Source organism: Eucyclogobius newberryi, unplaced genomic scaffold (genome assembly GCF_026437365.1).
Source record: "Eucyclogobius newberryi isolate DKJ021-1_F unplaced genomic scaffold, fEucNew1.0.hap1 SCAF_68, whole genome shotgun sequence".
Taxonomy (NCBI): domain Eukaryota; kingdom Metazoa; phylum Chordata; class Actinopteri; order Gobiiformes; family Gobiidae; genus Eucyclogobius; species Eucyclogobius newberryi.
In genome coordinates, this window is record NW_027316367.1 from 314,283 (window position 1) to 328,119 (window position 13,837).

The window sequence follows — 13,837 nt, forward strand, 5'->3', positions numbered from 1 at the left end:
AGGGGCATATGGTGCTATACTCTGATGGTCAGATCACCTCCAGGCCCCATTGGAGTGCTTTTCTGGGGGCAAACAGTGCACTGATGATGGGGGATTATTTAATTTTGCTCATTTTGGTGTTTTTTCACATTTTAACCCATTTTCACCCCTTTTGCTCACAACTTCATACTACGGCCCGGAAAAACGACAGAGTCCCTCGGGTATAGTGTACTATTGCCGAAAAACGACAGAGTCCCTCGGGTATAGTGTACTATTGCCGAAAAACGACAGAGTCCCTCGGGTATAGTGTACTATTGCCGAAAAACAACAGAGTCCCTCGGGTATAGTGTACTATTGCCGAAAAACGACAGAGTCCCTCGGGTATAGTGTACTATTGCCGAAAAACGACAGAGTCCCTCGGGTATAGTGTACTATTGCCGAAAAACGACAGAGTCCCTCGGGTATAGTGTACTATTGCCGAAAAACGACAGAGTCCCTCGGGTATAGTGTACTATTGGCTGGAAGCTCGGTTTTTTTTCTAAGACCAGCAGGGGTATATGGTACTATATTCTGGTGGTCAGATCACCTCCAGGCCCCAGGGGAGTGCTTTTCTGGGGGCAAACTGTGCACTGATGATGGGGGATTATTTCATTTTGCTCATTTTGGTGTTTTTTCACATTTTAACCCATTTTCACCCCTTTTGCTCACATCTTCAAACTCGGGCCCTGATTACAAGTTCTGACCAAATGATGACAAACACGGTATTTATTATGTATTTTTTTCATTTTTTTTATTTTTCCAACTTATACATCCATCATTGGTGCCAGGCAGGTTGTGGAGAAAGCAGTGAAGAAAGGAGAGAGCCATCACAGAAAAGATGTCCATCCAGGGTCAAGGTACCCTGCACTTTTACATATCCAAATGACAGCATTTAAAGTTTTTTAGCGTATGGTATCTCTCGTTGCATGGAACCGCACAGAGGCCAACGCCACACTGACGGCACCTGTACTTTGTTTGCCGCCTGCCTTTGGTACGAGAGCGGTCAGAGCACACGGCGCAGTCTGGACGTCCCTCTGCTTGACAAAGCCAATGACGCTCTGTGAGTCTCTGTGGCATTTCACCCTCCGGTCTTGAGCGCCTTTCTTGTTTTTTGGAGTGATCAGCCAGTAATGCATCAATAATCTTCTGAATGTAAACCTTTAAAGGTTTGTGTGGGCCTGGAGTGGATTTGGTGTATATGATGTGTGAGTTGACAATACTTATGCTTATAATGGCATTGAATATGCGATGATACCATTTCCGGGACCTGTGTGGAAAGAGGTATGTCTTCATCCTCTGGTCAGCAGTGTCCACTCCACCCATGTAGGCGTTGTACTGGTCGACACATACAGGTCTTTTGATGTCACGGAAGCCAGTGTCATCTGTCTTGGATCGGATCCTCCTCTGAACACAATCATTTCCATGGACTGTGGACAACATGGTGAGACGTTTAGTATCGTGCCAAGCACAAGCCAGGAGTTTTCCCTTTCTGCAAAAAACTGGGTCATCTCCTTTTTTCAGCTGTAAGACACTTTTACCAAGGCATTTTGGCATCCCCAACCTGGTAATCCTTACCGTCCCACACAGTCCAGTTTCCAAATCTGCTAATTAATTTGCAATTACAGGCGAGGTATAGTAACTGTCCATGTAAATCTCGTGTCCTTTGCCCGTAAAGGGAGAAACCAACTCACGGACAACTGCGTGTGTTGCACTGATGTTGCTTGCATTATTTTTGTACTGTCCAGTGTGCATTGACCAGCGCAAAACATACCCTGAACAGCTTTCACTCAGGGCATACACTCTATAGCCATATTTGTCAGGTTTATTCGGAGAGTAACATTTTAGTGAAGATCTCCCCTTGAAAGCTATTGTCATTTCATCTAAAGAAAGCTCCTTGATTGGACTGTAAACTGCTGCAAATTTGGGAATAATCAAATCTATTATTGGGCGGACTTTGAACAGTTTATCGTGCCCGGGCTCGCCTGTTCTCACATAATCATTATTGTTGACAAAATGAAAGAACGAAAGAATGATTTCAAATCTGTTTCTTGACATTACATTTCCAAATCCAGGCGTTTGTGTAAGCCAAAATGTTCCCCAGTAATCCTCGATTTCAGGTTTCTCAACAAGGCCCATGGAGAGATGCAAAGCGAAGAAAGCTTTCATTTCGGTGACTGATACATCATACCACTCAAGAAATCTTGAATGTGGCTTCAGAATCATAGGTGCCATACACTGATGTGCATATCTATTTGTCTCATCAGTAATGAAAGTCCAAAACTGATCGGTCAGAAAGAGTGACAGAATATCAAATGGATTAGCATCCGTCAGATCCATCTCTCCTGTGTAGCCAACTGGGTCTTCAAAAGGTTTGATCCATGCCTCAAATACCTCGACCTCTCTCAGCATGTCCCAGCTCTCATCCACCGGGCAAGTTTTACTGCAGCCACTGGTTCCACTGGTTCCTCGCCTCCGTCTGTCCTTTGCACCTGTCCGTTGTTTCGAAGTCCCTTCATCTCCACTTGGAAATCCATCGTCACTCTCGGGGAGATAATACCCTTCAGAGTCAGAATCTGCTGTAAATTGCATGCCACGTGTACTTCCTCCAGCCATTTTTTTCCTTACCGGATCTGCCCTGGATCATACCTGGCTAATAAAGGGAAGTTGCACCGAACCGACCAATGACTGAAGTGATTCATTTTCTACTATTATTTCATTAATTTCCTTGTACGGTAAAGTTGCATTTCTGCGACTTTGGCGCTTAAAGGGTTAGAATACAGAGTTTTTGGTTTCAATACCTTATCATCTGCTGCCATCTTCTGTATTTTTTGTAAATAAAGGTGGACAAAAATAAATAAATATTTGACAAACGCCAAGCCTAGCCCCAAGCCCCAAGGACTGATAACCCTTTAGGCGCCAGAGATTATGGATGAAATAAATGTATAAATAAAAAACTTCCTGAGATACAGAGAACTGAAGCCGGGGCACAGCTCTGGGTCGGCAGTGCCCCTGGAGGCCCGTAGAAGCTCCACACTCCAGTTGATTCTTGGATAAAAGGGCACCCAGCCGGTCTCGAACTCGCGTGAGGCGGAGCAGGGATCATCCACCCCGCACACGGCCAGACTTTGCCCGGCCAGGGAGCACCTTCTGCGGGTCGGAGGCTCCGGGTCGGAGCCCCTGGAGCCTGGAGCCCTCACCGGGCCCCGAACTCGGCTGCCGGAGGCAGTGCAGTGCCTCATGGATAAAAGGGCACCCAGCCGGTCTCGAACTCGCGTGAGGCGGAGCAGGGATCATCCACCCCGCACACGGCCAGACTTTGCCCGGCCAGGGAGCACCTTCTGCGGGTCAGAGGCTCCGGGTCGGAGCCCCTGGAGCCTGGAGCCCTCACCGGGCCCCGAACTCGGCTGCCGGAGGCAGTGCAGTGCCTCATGGATAAAAGGGCACCCAGCCGGTCTCGAACTCGCGTGAGGCGGAGCAGGGATCATCCACCCCGCACACGGCCAGACTTTGCCCGGCCAGGGAGCACCTTCTGCGGGTCGGAGGCTCCGGGTCGGAGCCCCTGGAGCCTGGAGCCCTCACCGGGCCCCGAACTCGGCTGCCGGAGGCAGTGCAGTGCCTCATGGATAAAAGGGCACCCAGCCGGTCTCGAACTCGCGTGAGGCGGAGCAGGGATCATCCACCCCGCACACGGCCAGACTTTGCCCGGCCAGGGAGCACCTTCTGCGGGTCGGAGGCTCCGGGTCGGAGCCCCTGGAGCCTGGAGCCCTCACCGGGCCCCGAACTCGGCTGCCGGAGGAAGTGCAGTGCCTCATGGATAAAAGGGCACCCAGCCGGTCTCGAACTCGCGTGAGGCGGAGCAGGGATCATCCACCCCGCACACGGCCAGACTTTGCCCGGCCAGGGAGCACCTTCTGCGGGTCGGAGGCTCCGGGTCGGAGCCCCTGGAGCATGGAGCCCTCACCGGGCCCCGAACTCGGCTGCCGGAGGCAGTGCAGTGCCTCATGGATAAAAGGGCACCCAGCCGGTCTCGAACTCGCGTGAGGCGGAGCAGGGATCATCCACCCCGCACACGACCAGACTTTGCCCGGGGAAGGGCCACTCTGGCTGGGCATGGCCCCCACTGAGCACCCCCTGGAACCCCTGGAGCCCCCGGAGCACCTCCAGAGCCACCCCCCACTCCTCCAGACTCTGCCCGGGGAAGGGCCACTCTGGCTGGGCATGGCCTCCGCCGAGCACCCCCTGGAGCCCCCGGAGCACCTCCAGAGCCACCCCCCACTCCTCCAGACTCTGCCCGGGGAAGGGACACTCTGGCTGGGCATGGCCTCCACTGAGCACCCCCTGAAGCCCCCGGAGCACCTCCAGAGCCACCCCCCACTCTCCCCAGACTATGCCCGGGGAAGGGACACTCTGGCTGGGCATGGCCTCCACTGAGCACCCCCTGGAGCCCCCGGAGCACCTCCAGAGCCACCCCCCACTCTCCCCAGACTATGCCCGGGGAAGGGCCACTCTGGCTGGGCATGGCCTCCGCCGAGCACCCCCTGGAGCCCCCGGAGCACCTCCAGAGCCACCCCCCACTCCTCCAGACTCTGCCCGGGGAAGGGACACTCTGGCTGGGCATGGCCTCCACTGAGCACCCTCTGGAGCCCCCAGAGCACCTCCAGAGCCACCCCCCACTCTCCCCAGACTATGCCCGGGGAAGGGCCACTCTGGCTGGGCATGGCCTCCGCTGAGCACCCCCTGGAGCCCCCGGAGCACCTCCAGAGCCACCCCCCACTCTCCCCAGACTCACCCCGGGGAAGGGCCACTCTGGCTGGGCATGGCCTCCGCTGAGCACCCCCTGGAACCCCTGGAGCCCCCGGAGCACCTCCAGAGCCACCCCCCACTCCTCCAGACTCTGCCCGGGGAAGGGACACTCTGGCTGGGCATGGCCTCCGCCGAGCACCCCCCTGGAACCCCTGGAGCCCCTCCAGGGCCACCCCCCACTCCTCCAGACTCACCCCGGGGAAGGGCAACTCTGGCTGGGCATGGCCTCCGCTGAGCACCCCCTGGAACCCCTGGAGCCCCCGGAGCAACTCCAGAGCCACGCGCCACTCCTCCAGACTCTGCCCGGGGAAGGGACACTCTGGCTGGGCATGGCCTCCACTGAGCACCCTCTGGAGCCCCCAGAGCACCTCCAGAGCCACCCCCCACTCTCCCCAGACTATGCCCGGGGAAGGGCCACTCTGGCTGGGCATGGCCTCCGCCGAGCACCCCCTGGAGCCCCCGGAGCACCTCCAGAGCCACCCCCCACTCCTCCAGACTCTGCCCGGGGAAGGGACACTCTGGCTGGGCATGGCCTCCACTGAGCACCCTCTGGAGCCCCCAGAGCACCTCCAGAGCCACCCCCCACTCTCCCCAGACTATGCCCGGGGAAGGGCCACTCTGGCTGGGCATGGCCTCCGCTGAGCACCCCCTGGAGCCCCCGGAGCACCTCCAGAGCCACCCCCCACTCTCCCCAGACTCACCCCGGGGAAGGGCCACTCTGGCTGGGCATGGCCTCCGCTGAGCACCCCCTGGAACCCCTGGAGCCCCCGGAGCACCTCCAGAGCCACCCCCCACTCCTCCAGACTCTGCCCGGGGAAGGGACACTCTGGCTGGGCATGGCCTCCGCCGAGCACCCCCCTGGAACCCCTGGAGCCCCTCCAGGGCCACCCCCCACTCCTCCAGACTCACCCCGGGGAAGGGCAACTCTGGCTGGGCATGGCCTCCGCTGAGCACCCCCTGGAACCCCTGGAGCCCCCGGAGCAACTCCAGAGCCACGCGCCACTCCTCCAGACTCTGCCCGGGGAAGGGACACTCTGGCTGGGCATGGCCTCCACTGAGCACCCTCTGGAGCCCCCAGAGCACCTCCAGAGCCACCCCCCACTCTCCCCAGACTATGCCCGGGGAAGGGCCACTCTGGCTGGGCATGGCCTCCGCTGAGCACCCCCTGGAGCCCCCGGAGCACCTCCAGAGCCACCCCCCACTCTCCCCAGACTCACCCCGGGGAAGGGCCACTCTGGCTGGGCATCGCCTCCGCTGAGCACCCCCTGGAACCCCTGGAGCCCCCGGAGCACCTCCAGAGCCACCCCCCACTCCTCCAGACTCTGCCCGGGGAAGGGCCACTCTGGCTGGGCATGGCCCGCACTGAGCACCCCCTGGAACCCCTGGAGCCCCCGGAGCACCTCCAGAGCCACCCCCCACTCTCCCCAGATTCTGCCCGGGGAAGGGCCACTCTGGCTGGGCATGGCCTCCACTGAGCACCCCCTGGAGCCCCCGGAGAACCTCCAGAGCCACCCCCCACTCTCCCCAGACACTGCCCGGGGAAGGGCCACTCTGGCTGGGCATGGCCTCCGCCGAGCACCCCCTGGAACCCCTGGAGCCCCTCCAGAGCCACGCCCCGCTCCTCCAGACTCACCCCGGGGAAGGGCCACTCTGGCTGGGCATGGCCTATACTGAGCACCCCCTGGAGCCCCCGGAGCACCTCCAGAGCCACCCCCCACACTCCCCAGACTCTGCCCGGGGAAGGGCCACTCTGGCTGGGCATGGCCTCCGCCGAGCACCCCCTGGAACCCCTGGAGCCCCTCCAGAGCCACCCCCCACTCCTCCAGACTCACCCCGGGGAAGGGCCACTCTGGCTGGGCATGGCCCCCACTGAGCACCCCCTGGAACCCCTGGAGCCCCCGGAGCACCTCCAGAGCCACCCCCCACTCTCCCCAGATTCTGCCCGGGGAAGGGCCACTCTGGCTGGGCATGGCCTCCACTGAGCACCCCCTGGAGCCCCCGGAGCATCTCCAGAGCCACCCCCCACTCTCCCCAGACTCTGCCCGGGGAAGGGCCACTCTGGCTGGGCATGGCCTCCGCCGAGCACCCCCTGGAACCCCTGGAGCCCCTCCAGAGCCACCCCCCGCTCCTCCAGACTCACCCCGGGGAAGGGCCACTCTGGCTGGGCATGGCCCCCACTGAGCACCCCCTGGAACCCCTGGAGCCCCCGGAGCACCTCCAGAGCCACCCCCCACTCTCCCCAGATTCTGCCCGGGGAAGGGCCACTCTGGCTGGGCATGGCCTCCACTGAGCACCCCCTGGAGCCCCCGGAGCACCTCCAGAGCCACCCCCCACTCTCCCCAGACTCTTCCCGGGGAAGGGCCACTCTGGCTGGGCATGGCCTCCGCCGAGCACCCCCTGGAACCCCTGGAGCCCCTCCAGAGCCACCCCCCGCTCCTCCAGACTCACCCCGGGGAAAGGCCACTCTGGCTGGGCATGGCCCCCACTGAGCACCCCCTGGAACCCCTGGAGCCCCCGGAGCACCTCCAGAGCCACCCCCCACTCTCCCCAGATTCTGCCCGGGGAAGGGCCACTCTGGCTGGGCATGGCCTCCGCCGAGCACCCCCTGGAACCCCTGGAGCCCCTCCAGAGCCACCCCCCACTCCTCCAGACTCACCCTGGGGAAGGGCCACTCTGGCTGGGCATGGCCTCCACTGAACACCCCCTGGAACCCACGGAGCACCTCCAGAGCCACCCCGCATTCCCCCAAACTCAGTCTGGGGACGGGCCACTCTTCCCCGGGTTGCAGGCTCTGGGACTCCGGGGATGACCACCGGGGACCAGGCCCTCCCTTCGAACCCGGGGACCCACACTTAAGCACCCCCACACGGGCTACACACCCTTGGTTCAGCCCCCTGGAGGTCCGTGCCCTTGGTACTATACCATGGAAGTCCGTGCCCTTGGTACTCTGACTGGAGTACCAAGGGAACGGCCCAGCACTCACCACAGAGGCTCGCGCCGGCCCCGGCCCACCTTTCGTCCCCGGGTACCCACACTTAAGCACCCCCACACGAGCTACACACCCTTGGTGCAGCCCCCTGGAAGTCCGTGCCCTTGGTACTCTGAGCCACTTTAAAAGATAAAAAGCACCAGGACCCCAAGGCCCTGGCTCCCCTGTCCCCTACACCACACTTGGAGGCAGGGCCCTTGCCCTCCACTGGCTGCCCCCGCGCCCAATGTACTCCATAACCGAAGAAGAGAGGGGGACCCGGAGGCCGGCCTACTAGGGTAACAGGTTTAATTTAGAGCCGGGGCTCTGGACCACAAATGCCTACAACCCCGCAGTGCGCAGGAGCCTTCGAAGCTGGATGAAACCAGAACGGGGCCCTACGATGGCGGTGACCAGCCACAGTTGATAGCAAAGTGAGCCCTGGACAGGCGCTGCATTTGACAAACTCAGAGACGAGGAAGGGACCGGAGTCGGACCAAATATATCATCTGGCGCTGTGTCCAGCGTGAGGGTGAGCTAGCGCAAATCAGGACCACAAATGCCTACAACCCCGCAGTGCGCAGGAGCCTTCGAAGCTGGATGAAACCAGAACGGGGCCCTACGATGGCGGTGACCAGCCACAGTTGATAGCAAAGTGAGCCCTGGACAGGCGCTGCATTTGACAAACTCAGAGACGAGGAAGGGACCGGAGTCGGACCAAATATATCATCTGGCGCTGTGTCCAGCGTGAGGGTGAGCCAGCGCAAATCAGGACCACAAATGCCTACAACCCCGCAGTGCGCAGGAGCCTTCGAAGCTGGATGAAACCAGAACGGGGCCCTACGATGGCGGTGACCAGCCACAGTTGATAGCAAAGTGAGCCCTGGACAGGCGCTGCATTTGACAAACTCAGAGACGAGGAAGGGACCGGAGTCGGACCAAATATATCATCTGGCGCTGTGTCCAGCGTGAGGGTGAGCCAGCTCAAATCAGGACCACAAATACCTACAACCCCGCAGTGCGCAGGAGCCTTCGAAGCTGGATGAAACCAGAACGGGGCCCTACGATGGCGGTGACCAGCCACAGTTGATAGCAAAGTGAGCCCTGGACAGGCGCTGCATTTGACAAACTCAGAGACGAGGAAGGGACCGGAGTCGGACCAAATATATCATCTGGCGCTGTGTCCAGCGTGAGGGTGAGCCAGCGCAAATCAGGACCACAAATACCTACAACCCCGCAGTGCGCAGGAGCCTTCGAAGCTGGATGAAACCAGAACGGGGCCCTACGATGGCGGTGACCAGCCACAGTTGATAGCAAAGTGAGCCCTGGACAGGCGCTGCATTTGACAAACTCAGAGACGAGGAAGGGACCGGAGTCGGACCAAAAGTATGCGCCGGCCCTGCCCCCCGCCCCGCGCAGAGCCATCGGACACGTTGAGGCTGAAGGGGACTGGCGCAGAGCCCTTGGGCCCAGGGGCTAAGCGCAGCCATCATCCTTCAAGCCGCGCCTCCTGCTGCGCGGGGGTGAGTGACAATGGGCCCGGACTGTGGTTCCGTCGGACGCGTTGAGGCTGAAGGAGACTGGCGCAGAGCCCCTGTAACAAGGGCTAAGCGCAGCCATCATCCTCCAAGCCGCGCGTCCTTCAGTGCGGGGGTGAGTGACAGTGGGCCTGGACTGTTGTTCCACCGGACGCGTTGAGGCTGAAGGGGACTGGTGCAGAGCCCCTGTGCCAGGGGCTAAGCGCAGCCATCATCCTCCAAGCCGCGGGTCCTTCTGCGCAGGGGTGAGTGACAGTGGACCCGGACTGTGTTCCCACCGGACGCGTTGAGGCTGAAGGGGACTGGCTCAGAGCCCCTGGCACAGGGGCTAAGCACAGCCATCATCCTTCAAGCCGCGCGTCCTTCAGTGCGGGGGTGAGTGACAGAGGGCCTGGACTGTTGTTCCACCGGACGCGTTGAGACTGAAGGGGACTGGTGCAGAGCCCCTGTGCCAGGGGCTAAGCGCAGCCATCATCCTCCAAGCCGCGCGTCCTTCTGCGCAGGGGTGAGTGACAATGGACCCGGACTGTGTTCCCACCGGTCGCGTTGAGGCTGAAGGGGACTGGCTCAGAGCCCCTGGCACAGGGGCTAAGCGCAGCCATCATCCTTCAAGCCGCGCGTCCTTCAGTGCGGGGGTGAGTGACGGTCCCATCTCCGGAGACAAGGGGCCAGGCGCGGGGGAAGCCAGTCAGACTGACGCCCCGCGCCTGGTGGGACCTCTGTCTCGGCCTCGCTTCCAACGTGTCCGGCGTGAGGTTAGCCGGAGCAAACCACAGCCGCAAAATGTAAACAAACCCGCAGTGCGCAGGAGCCTTCGAAGCTGGATAAAACCAGAACGGGGCCCTACGATGGCGGGTCTTGAGTGCCAATAGACCAAGCTCCTTGTCTGGTATACATAGAACCATGATTTGTACCATTTTCATGGTTGATTCATGCTCACGCGAGTTCGAGACCGGCTGGGTGCACTTTTATCCATGAGGCACTGCACTGCCTCCGGCAGCCGAGTTCGGGGCCCGGTGAGGGCTCCAGGCTCCAGGGGCTCCGACCCGGAGCCTCCGACCCGCAGAAGGTGCTCCCTGGCCGGGCAAAGTCTGGCCGTGTGCGGGGTGGATGGCCCTGGGTCTGGGCGAAGCTAAGATCACGGAGCGGGTCACCTCCGCGTACAGCCCGTGGTCAGCGTGACACTGTGCTCTCCCCCGAGCAATCAGAGCAAACAGCAAGCTTCTGGAAGTGCCCGGGAGACTGGTAAAATCAAGCCGAAAATAGACCCTCTCATGCCGGGTCTGAGCGGCGCTTAGACCGCGGAGGAGCGCGGAGCGCGGGGCTCCATTCAGAGGCTCCGTGATCCGCCTTACAACCAGCTCTCACCTCCGCGTACAGCCCGTGGTCAGCGTGACACTGTGCTCTGCCCCGAGCAATCAGAGCAAACAGCAAGCTTCTGGAAGTGCCCTGGAGTCTGGTAAAATCAAGCCGAAAATAGACCCTCTCATGCCGGGTCTGAGCGGCGCTTAGACCGCGGAGGAGCGCGGAGCGCGGGGCTCCATTCAGAGGCTCCGTGATCCGACGCTCACCTCCGCACCTCCGAACCATGACTTGAGATTACGGCTGTGAAGGAGCCTTGGAAGCTGGATAAAACCAGAACGGGGCCCATCGATCGCGGTTCTCGTGTGTCCGTCAAACGAGCTCCTTCCCCGGTAGCCGCACAACCAGGAAATGTACCTGTTTCGATTGCGAAAAACGTCATTCTCAAAAACCGCCCGCCCGTCCCTCCCAGCATTACCATTTTGCGCATTCCGCGTGAGAGCAGCGTAAGAATTTCTCGGGAGCAGCGTGATTTAGCCCGGGATTCTTGAGCTGAACGCTTATTCCCACGAGCCCAAAAAACGACTAAGTCCAACGGTATATAGTGTACTATTGCCGAAAAACGACAGAGTCTTTAGGTATAGTGTACTATTTCGGTTTTTACTCTAAGTCCCTCAGGGGCATATGGTGCTATACTATGATTGTCAGATCACCTCCAGGCCCCAGGGGAGTGCTTTTCTGGGGCTAAACAGTGCACTGATGATGGGGGATTATTTCATTTTGCTCATTTTGGTGTTTTTTCACATTTTAACCCATTTTCACCCCTTTTGCTCACAACTTCATACTACGGCCCGGAAAAACGACAGAGTCGCTCGGGTATAGTGTACTATTGCCGAAAAATGACAGAGTCTTTTCAGGTATAGTGTACTATTTCGGTTTTTACTCTAAGTCCCTCAGGGGCATATGGTGCTATACTCTGATGGTCAGATCACCTCCAGGCCCCAGGGGAGTGCTTTTCTGGGGTCAAACAGTGCACTGATGATGGGGGATTATTTCATTTTGCTCATTTTGGTGTTTTTTTCACATTTTAACCCATTTTCACCCCTTTTGCTCACAACTTCATACTACGGCCCGGGAAAACGACAGAGTCGCTCGGGTATAGTGTACTTTTGCCGAAAAATGACAGAGTCTTTTCAGGTATAGTGTACTATTTCGTTTTTTACTCTAAGTCCCTCAGGGGCATATGGTGCTATACTCTGATGGTCAGATCACCTCCAGGCCCCAGGGGAGTGCTTTTCTGGGGGCAAACAGTGCACTGATGATGGGGGATTTTTCATTTTGCTCATTTTGGTGTTTTTTCACATTTTAACCCATTTTCACCCCTTTTGCTCACAACTTCATACTACGGCCCGGAAAAACGACAGAGTCCCTCGGGTATAGTGTACTATTGCCGAAAAACGACGGAGTCCCTCGGGTATAGTGTACTATTGCCGAAAAACGACAGAGTCCCTCGGGTATAGTGTACTATTGCCGAAAAACGACAGAGTCCCTCGGCTATAGTGTACTATTGCCCAAAAACGACAGAGTCCCTCGGGTATAGTGTACTATTGGCTGGAAGCTCGGTTTTTTTTCTAAGTCCAGCAGGGGTATATGGTACTATATTCTGGTGGTCAGATCACCTCCAGGCCCCAGGGGAGTGCTTTTCTGGGGGCAAACAGTGCACTGATGATGGGGGATTATTTCATTTTGCTCATTTTGGTGTTTTTTCACATTTTAACCCATTTTCACCCCTTTTGCTCACATCTTCAAACTCGGGCCCTGATTACAAGTTCTGACCAAATGATGACAAACACGGTATTTATTATGTATTTTTTTCATTTTTTTTATTTTTCCAACTTATACATCCATCATTTGTGCCAGGCAGGTTGTGGAGAAAGCAGTGAAGAAAGGAGAGAGCCATCACAGAAAAGATGTCCATCCAGGGTCAAGGTACCCTGCACTTTTACATATCCAAATGACAGCATTTAAAGTTTTTTAGCGTATGGTATCTCTCGTTGCATGGAACCGCACAGAGGCCAACGCCACACTGACGGCACCTGTACTTTGTTTGCCGCCTGCCTTTGGTACGAGAGCGGTCAGAGCACACGGCGCAGTCTGGACGTCCCTCTGCTTGACAAAGCCAATGACGATCTGGGAGTCTCTGTGGCATTTCACCCTCCGGTCTTGAGCGCCTCTCTTGTTTTTTGGAGTGATCAGCCAGTAATGCATCAATAATGTTCTGAATGTAAACCTTTAAAGGTTTGTGTGGGCCTGGAGTGGATTTGGTGTATATGATGTGTGAGTTGACAATACTTATGCTTATAATGGCATTGAATATGCGATGATACCATTTCCGGGACCTGTGTGGAAAGAGGTATGTCTTCATCCTCTGGTCAGCAGTGTCCACTCCACCCATGTAGGCGTTGTACTGGTCGACACATACAGGTCTTTTGATGTCACGGAAGCCAGTGTCATCTGTCTTGGATCGGATCCTCCTCTGAACACAATCATTTCCATGGACTGTGGACAACATGGTGAGACGTTTAGTATCGTGCCAAGCACAAGCCAGGAGTTTTCCCTTTCTGCAAAAAACTGGGTCATCTCCTTTTTTCAGCTGTAAGACACTTTTACCAAGGCATTTTGGCATCCCCAACCTGGTAATCCTTACCGTCCCACACAGTCCAGTTTCCAAATCTGCTAATTCATTTGCAATTACAGGCGAGGTATAGTAATTGTCCATGTAAATCTCGTGTCCTTTGCCCGTAAAGGGAGAAACCAACTCACGGACAACTGCGTGTGTTGCACTGATGTTGCTTGCATTATTTTTGTACTGTCCAGTGTGCATTGACCAGCGCAAAACATACCCTGAACAGCTTTCACTCAGGGCATACACTCTATAGCCATATTTGTCAGGTTTATTCGGAGAGTAACATTTTAGTGAAGATCTCCCCTTGAAAGCTATTGTCATTTCATCTAAAGAAAGCTCCTTGATTGGACTGTAAACTGCTGCAAATTTGGGAATAATCAAATCTATTATTGGGCGGACTTTGAACAGTTTATCGTGCCCGGGCTCGCCTGTTCTCACATAATCATTATTGTTGACAAAATGAAAGAACGAAAGAATGATTTCAAATCTGTTTCTTGACATTACATTTCCAAATCCAGGCGT